At 39.0% G+C, this 7,688-nt stretch overlaps 1 protein-coding gene across 1 annotated transcript in view; it reads left to right on the forward strand.

Annotated features, from left to right (window-relative positions):
• LOC129624655 (ATP-binding cassette sub-family C member 4-like) overlaps positions 1-7,398 on the forward strand; it is a 171,805-nt gene extending 164,407 nt beyond the window's left edge. The window contains exon 31 of the mRNA XM_055542815.1: positions 5,419-7,398. The gene's annotated coding sequence lies outside the window, so the exon portion shown is untranslated. The remainder of the gene's footprint in view (positions 1-5,418) is intronic.
• Positions 7,399-7,688: the final 290 nt, after the last annotated feature.

A 7,688-nucleotide genomic window follows, 5' to 3' on the forward strand; every position in this document is an offset into this window, starting at 1 on the left:
AACAGAAGCAGAAGATGTTAATAAGAAGTTGCAAGAATACACAGAAGAACTATACAAAAAAGATATTCATGACCCAGATAATCACAATGGTGTGATTACTCACCTAGAGCCAGATATCCTGGAATGCAAAGTCAAGTGGGCCTTAGGAAGCATCACTACGAACAAAGCTAATGGAGGTGAATGAATTATAGTTGAGCTATTTCAAATCCTAAAAGATGATTCTCTGAAAGTGCTGCACTCAATAGTCCAGCAAATTTGGAAAACTCAACAGTGGCCACAGGACTGGTAAAGGTCAGTTTTCATTCTAATCCCAAAGAAAGGCAATGCCAAAGAATGTTCAAACTACTGCACAATTGCACTCATCTCACAGGCTAACAAAGTAATGCTCAAAATTCTCCAAACCAGCTTCAACAGTATGTGAACAGCGAACTCCCAGATGTTTAAGCAGCTGGATTTAGAAAAGGCATAGGAACCATCAAATTGCCAACATCCACTGGATCATCGAAAAAGCAAGAGTGTTCCAGGAAAACATCTGCTTCTGCTTTATTGACTATGCCAAAGCCTTTGACTCTGTGGATCACAATGAACTGTGGAAAATCTTTCAAGTGATGGGAATACCAGACTGCCTGACCTGCCGCTTGAGAAACCTGTATGCAAGTCAGGAAGCAACAGTAAAAACTGGTCATGGAACAATAGGCTGGTTCCAAATCAGGAAAGGAGTACATCATGGCTGTATACTGTCACCCTGTTTATTTAATTTATATGCAAAGTACATCATGAGAAATGCTGGGCTGGATGAAGCACAAGCTGGAATCAAAATTGCTCGGAGAAATATCAATACCCTCAGATATGCAAATGACACCACCCTTATGGGAGAAAGTGAAGAAGAACTAAAGAGCCTCTTGATGAAAGTGAAAGAGGAGAACTAAAAATTTGGCTTAAAGGTCAACATTCAGAAAATTAAGATCATGGCATCTGGTCCCATCACTTCAGGGCAAATAGATGGGGAAACAACAGAAACAATGACAGGCTTTATTTTGGGGGGCTCCAAAATCACTGCAGATGGTGACTACAGCCATGAAATTAAAAGAAGCTTACTCCTTGGAAGAAAAGTTATGACCAACCTAGACAGCATATTAAAAAGCAGAGACATTGCTTTCACAACAAAGGTCCATCTAGTAAAAGCTATGGTTTTTCCAGTAGTCATGTATGGATGTGAGAGATGGACAATAAAGAAAGCTGAGCACCAAAGAATTGATGCTTTTGAACTGTGGTATTGGAGAAGATTCTTGAGAGTCCCTTGGACAGCAAGGAGATCCAACCAGTCAATCCTAAAGGAAATCAGTCCTGAATATTCATTGGAAGGTCTGATGCTGAAGGTGAAACTCCAATATTTTTGCCTCCTGTTGCGAAGAACTGACCCATTTGAAAAGGCCCTGATGCTGGGAATTATTGAAGCCAGGAGGAGAAAAGAATGGCAGAGGATGAGATGGTTGGATGGCATCACCGACTCAATGGGCATGAGTTTGAGTAAGCGCTGGGAGTTGGTGACAGGGAAGCCTGGTGTACAGCAGTCCATGTGGACACAAAGAGTAGGATAGGACTGAGGGACTGAACGGAACTGATACAAATTTAAAAAGAGGTTTCTATTAAAATTCTGTGTTGCCATAAGGATACCTGGTTCCACCTGAACTTAACTTTTCTCAAACCTTGAGCTAACCAAAGCATTTTTCTTATGGAAATGTTTGTCTTCAGTTCAGCTCAGTTCAGTCGCTCAGTCGTTTCCAACTCTTTGTGAGACCATGAATCACAGCACACCAGGCCTCCCTGTCCATCACCCTCTCCCGGAGTTTACTCAAACTCACGTCCATCGAGTCGGTGATGCCATCCAGCTATCTCATCCTCTGTTGTCCCCTTTTCCTCCTGCCCCCAATCCCTCCCAGCATAAGAATCTTTTCCAAAGAGGCAACTCTTCACATGAGGTGGCCAAAGTACTGGAGTTTCAGCTTCAGCATCATTCCTTCCAAAGAAATCCCAGGGCTGATCTCCTTCAGAATGGACTGGTTGGATCTCCTTGTAGTCCAAGGAACTCTCAAGAGTCTTCTCCAATACCACAGTTCAAAAGCATCAATTCTTAAGCGTTCAGCTTTCTTCACAGTCCAATTCTCACATCCATACATGACCACTGGAAAAACCATGGCCTTGACTAGACGGACCTTTGTTGGCAAAGTAATGTCTCTGCTTTTCAATATGCTATTTAGGTTGGTCATAACTTTCCTTCCAAGGAGTAAGCGTCTTTTAATTTCATGGCTGCAGTGATTTTGGGATTCCAAAAAAAATAAAGTCTGACACTGTTTCCCCATCTATTTCCCATGAAGTGATGAGTCCAGATGCCGTGACCTTTGTCTTCTGAATGTTGAGCTTTAAGCCAACTTTTTCACTCTCCACTTTCACTTTCCTCAAGAGGCTTTTTAGTTCCTCTTTACTTTCTGCCATAAGGGTGGTATCATCTACATTTCTGAGGTTATTGATATTTCTCCCAGCAATCTTGATTCCATCCTGTGCTGCTTCCAGTCCAGCATTTCTCATGATGTACTCTGCATAGAAGTTAAATAAGCAGGATTACAATATACAGCCTTGACGTACTCCTTTTTCTATTTGGGACCAGTCTGTTGTTCCATGTCCAGCTCTGTTGCTTCCTGACCTGCATATAGGTTTCTCAAGAGGCAGGATTGTCTTAAACTATGTAAATGAACTATGCATTTACCCTAGACTCAGTCTTCAAGTGGTTTCCCCCTAAGACTCAGAATTGATGTAACAAACCAGTATGTTTTACTCATGCAAATGTTATCTAAGCTATGTCAATGAGACTGTATTTGCTTTGAAAGCTGCATTTCTTCAAGATTCATGTCAATTATTTTATGGCCAGGGACAATTCACCTTGTGCCAATGTTATCTCAAAATGCATGTTGCGTTAGGGGCCTGGTGCCAATCTCTGAGTTTTGAGACATGTCCTTTCTCTAATTAGCATGCTGCTAGTAGCTATATGGATCTTCCATGTAGTTCAGATGGTAAAGAATCTGCCTGAAATACAGGATACCTGGTTAGATCCCCGGGTCGGAAAGATCCTCTGGAGAAGGGAATGACCATCCACTCCAGTATTCTTGTCTGGAGAATCCCATGGACAGAGAAGCCTGGTGGGCCACAGTCCATGTGGTTACAACGAGTTGGACATGACTGAGCGACTAACTACTATTACTAGTAGCTATATAACATCTACCTAAAGACTAGCAGTGTGCACTCTTTCTGCCCCCTTCTGATGTCTATGTCAGAAGCTTTCTCTATCTCTTTTATACTTTAATAAAAGTTTATTACACAAAAGCTCTGAGTGATCAAGCCTCATCACTCGCCCCAAATTGAATTCTTCTCTTCTGGATGTCAAGAATCTTGGTGTCTTTCATGGTTCAGCAACATGAACCTTTCAGAGGGGACATGGTTTAGCTTCAAGAATAAATGCTTGTAATCCATTCTGTTCTGTTATGAAGCACATCAGGTTGAGGTTTTTTGAAGTTTCTTTGTTCCCAGTGTATAGCAGAGTTGTCATTTTGTCTATTCATGAAATCACCTAATACAGCCCAGAAGTTATAACATTCTCATATCCTAGCCTAGGAGCCTGGTCCAGTTGGATAGATGGAGGAGGCACTTAGCATCCACGTGGCCTTGTGTCCCGCAGGGCCTCTGAGCCTCAGGTCCTCACCTGTGTGTAGGGCAGGATTACAGCCCTGCTGTCTTCTTCATACTTATCACAGGGATCAGATGAGATAGCAGATGCTTAAGGGCTTTGAGAATATAAAGTGTTTTACAGTATAAAAGTGAGATCATTTTTTAAAAGGCTGTAGATAGAAAACTTGCCTTCCAGTAATAAAAAATACACCCATAGATCTGTGGGTGTATTTTTTATTACTGGAAGGCAAGTCTTCTGTCTACAGCCTTTTAGTACTGGTACAAGGGACCTGGGTCTAGGGAATGATTTTCATCTTCTCCATTTCCTAAAATTTCTTTAGTATTTTTTTTCTTTCAAAATAAAAACCAAAACAACAGTAAAAAGGAATTGTTTAGTAGATTCAAATATATTGCCATAGAAATAAGCTTATATAATTTTGCATTAACTCAAGTTATGTAAAAAATACAGTCCGATTTATGTAACAATAAAAAAAAAAAAAAACACCCATAGTTCTAAGTAGCTTTAGAGACTCTAAATCAGGGGTCCCTAACTCCCGGGCCAGACTGGTATGGTCCGTGGGCTGTTGGGGACTGGGACACATGGCAGGAGGTAAGTGGTGTGCAAAGGAGCAAACTTCAGCTACTGCTGCCCATCGCTCACTTTACACCTGACCCTCTTCTTTCTTGCCCTGTCTGTGGAAAAAGTGTTTTCCATAAACTGGGTCCCTGGTGCCAAAAAGGTTGGGGACCACTGCTTAAACAATTAAAATGTATTTATAATAATATATTTTAAAACACATGGCTTATCTAATACTACAAAATTCAAAAACTTTTTTTAAATACTTTTTTTTAAATTTATGAACTAAAGATAAATCACTCTCCACTCCTGTCATCACACAGCTCCCCCCCCAACCCCCCAAGGTGGAGCCCCAGCACCACTGTTGACTGTTCTGTTGAGATGTTCTGTGTATCAGGAAGAAAATTCCTGTTTCTAAGCACAAATGATAGCTATTCTTTCTCTTTTTTCCACTCAATGTTGTATCTCAGATTATATCAACGCATATGGTTATCTCATTCTTTTTAATGACTACATGTGTGTGTGTGTTAGTCGCTCAGTTGTGTCTGACTCTTTGTGACCCCATGGACTGTAGCCCACCAGGCTCCTTTGTCCATGGGATTCTCCAGGCAAGAACATAGTATTAAGCTTTCTCCATTTTGTACTCCTTATTTTCAATGCTTGTCAATCAGAGTTTATAAAATACAGGGAATACAACCTGATACTAACATCCAAATTTGTTGTGCTCATTTTATGTGTGAAAATGAGAAACCCTTGGGCAGAGAGTATTAATAGATTTCCCAGCCTCTCTGTCACCTGGTTTTCAATTTCTCTCTAGGCTTTGAGTTAGTAAAATGATTTTACTTATCAATTTACTCTAGTGATAAAGCATATCTGTGAATCAGAATGATCAGAACTCAAGTGTATCTACGGGTTGTTTGGCATTAAGTCCAGCCCCAATGAAGGTTTTGATGGGGCTACTTCCTCCATTGAATAAATACACCCCTGGTTTTTCCTATTGTGCCTCTAGTAGTGATATGATTTGCTTCGCGTGAAGCAGTGGACCTAAGAATGTGTTGCCTTAGAAGAAGGAGTTCAAAACTCATAAATATGTGTTTTTTGTCTTTTTTCCCCCTCAGGTGCACTCTGAAAGAAAATAACCAGATATCACTCACAGTGACCATGTGGTAATGAATATTATGAATGACAAGTGGACAACCCTCAGCCTTCACAATTTTTGAGTTGACTCTATGATTCTATGATGAGTTCATGTCTATTCCAAAGGCATTTTTCCAATAGTTTTCTGCACTGCATAAATTATATTATACTTTTTTTACACCAGCAACAGATATTTACATATTACAAATATTAATCTATAATTTTTTCTCCAGCTTCACTCAGTGAGTTCAAGCTCTTGCAAAAGGATTTGTTATGCTTATTTATATGTAATACTATTTTCTTTTTTATGCAAATCAGAGGTGCAGGCCACCAATAAGAGCTGGTTTTGTGTCTTGAGAGATTCTGGAGCCAAACTCATTTTCTAAGATTTGAGACAAAGTTCTCACAAATTTTTTTTTTTTTAAACTGTTCCCAGAATTACATATTACTTTCTAATTATATTAGGGATTCTTGAAGACTGTGTGATGATGCCGTTTTGTATCACCACTTCCTTTAACAGAACTACTATCCATTTTCCACTCAAAGACCTCTGGTTAAAATACTACAGAGAAAAGTACTAGGAAAAACATACAGTAATGTAGTTTGAAAGTGAAGTGAAAGTGAAGTCGCTCAGTTGTGTCCGACCCTCAGCGACCCCATGGATTCAGCCTACCAGGCTCCTCCATCCATGGGATTTTCCAGGCAAGAGTACTGCAGTGGGGTGCCATTGCCTTCTCCAAATGTAGTTTAAGTAACATTATAGGAGAGAGAGGTGTCACCCTCCAAAAATATATGGTTAAAATACAGAAGGACAATATTGTACATCCGTCCCCTGTGTTGCAGGCAGATTCTTTACCACTGAAGCATTGGGGAAGCCCTCTAAAAGAGAAGGAAGAGAAAATATTATTTATCAAAATAGGAAACCTTCCAGGGGATTTGCTAATTAAGGACAGACATGTTCTAGACTGTCTTCTAGATAGAGGATTTTATTTTTTACATTAAAAAAATTGTGGTAAAATATATATAACATAAAATTTACCGTATAACCATTTTTAATCACACAGTTCGGTGGTATTAATCACACTCACAGTGTTGTGCAGCCATCATTGTCTGGGTAACTTTTGGTAATTATGTGCTCCGATTCAGTGTGTTATTTCTGCAGAGTCATTTTGGTAAGTTTCACTTTTCTAGAAGTGGATCTGTTTCCTATGAGTTTTGAGCTTGATTGGCATAAATTTATTCACAATATCTTACATGTTTAATCTCTGCAGCATCTCCGTGTTCTTTTGGCTTTTTAATTTTCTTTGAACCTTCTCTTTTTTATGAATAATCTTGTATAACTTTTTCCTATTTTCAAAGAATCAACCTTTTGCTGGATTGATGCTCTGTTTTTCTTTCTAATTCATCATATTATTTTTTTCTTTCAACTTTTCCTTTTTGAGATTTTTTTCCTCTAAATTCTTAAATTGCAAACAGATTAATAACATCATTATTTTTCTAACCTAAGTATGTAAAACTTACATTTTTTCTGAGATCCACTTTAGCTACAGCCTACAAGTTTTGGTACTTACACCAATCAATAGCCAAAGTATTATGTATTTTCTAATTCCTAATTTAATTCATTAACTATATCTTTTACCCATGAGTTATTTTTAAGTATAATGTTCTCTAAATTTCAAATGCTAATGGATTTTTTTCTATTAGATTGAACATGTGGAACTGCTAACATTCAGCCTTTTGTATAAAATGGCACTTTCATGTGTTTCAACACAATAGTTTTCTTTTGTTATTAATATATAACTTAATTTCATTTTGGCCAGACAACATTAGGTTATGGGTTTGATATTCACACAAAAAGTCCTTGTTTCCACCATTCTGTATTTTATTTAGGGGTTTTAAAATGTTATAAGTACATGTGTAACCAGTAATTTTCAAATAAAAGTACTCCCTAAATACTGGAATGTTTTCTGATACAGGCTGGTTCTCTGGAATGCAGACTCAGTTTGAGTTTAGTGCTGGGATGTTTATCAGGGCTGCCCTTGGAATCAACACTGTGGAATCAGGAGGGAAGAAACGGGATAGGGCAGAAGGAAAGATCAAGCTGGATCACTGGCTGGATGACTTTAGCTGATCCCATGGGGCATCTGGAATGAAGATGGCCCTTCAGGGTTGTCCTAACACATCCAATGGCCAGTCTTTATACCTCCACCTGGAAGAGTCATTGCATGCAGCCTGGTGGTTTAAGGTTGCC

The sequence above is a fragment of the Bubalus kerabau genome, chromosome 12, assembly GCF_029407905.1.
Source record: "Bubalus kerabau isolate K-KA32 ecotype Philippines breed swamp buffalo chromosome 12, PCC_UOA_SB_1v2, whole genome shotgun sequence".
Taxonomy (NCBI): Eukaryota; Metazoa; Chordata; class Mammalia; order Artiodactyla; family Bovidae; genus Bubalus; species Bubalus kerabau.